This window comes from Corvus brachyrhynchos, unplaced genomic scaffold (genome assembly GCF_000691975.1).
Source record: "Corvus brachyrhynchos isolate BGI_N302 unplaced genomic scaffold, ASM69197v1 scaffold2321, whole genome shotgun sequence".
Taxonomy (NCBI): Eukaryota; Metazoa; Chordata; class Aves; order Passeriformes; family Corvidae; genus Corvus; species Corvus brachyrhynchos.
Window position 1 is genome coordinate 15,554 of NW_008236288.1, and position 835 is coordinate 16,388.

Genomic DNA, 835 nt, shown 5'->3' on the forward strand with positions numbered 1-835 from the left:
CACGACACGAGGCACTGTGGGTCTCTGGTTGGGGACGGACACGTTGGACACCTGCGGGGACAGGGACACGGTGACACAGGGACACAGGAACAGGGACACAGGGACACAGTGACACGGGGACAGTGACACAGGGACACAGGGACAGGGACACAGTGACACAGGGACAGGGACAGAGGGACACAGGGACAGGGACACAGTGACACAGGGACAGTGACAGTGACACAGGGACGCAGGGACAGAGACACAGTGACAGTGACACAGGGATACAGGGACACAGGGACAGGGACAGGGACACAGGGACACAAGGACACGGTGACACAGGGACAGGGACACAGGGACACAGGGACAGGGACATGGTGAGTGTCTGGTTGGGGATGGACACGTTGGACACCTGCGGGGACACAGGGACACGGTGACACAGGGACACAGCGACAGGGACACAGGGACACGGTGACACAGCGACAGGGACACAGGGACACAGCGACACAGGGACACAGGGACACGGTGACACAGGGACAGGGACAGAGGGACACAGGGACAGGGACACAGGGACGGGGACACAGGGACACAGGGACAGTGACAGTGACACGGTGACACCGGGACAGAGGGACACAGGGACAGGGACACAGGGACGGGGACACAGGGACACGGACACAGGGACAGCGACAGTGACACGATGACACAGGGACAGTGACAGTGACACAGGGACGCAGTGACACGGTGACACAGTGACAGGGACACAGGGATGCGGTGACACTGGGACACGGTGAGTGTCTGGTTGGGGACGGACACGTTGGACACCTGCGGGGACACAGGGACACAGGGACAGGGGCAC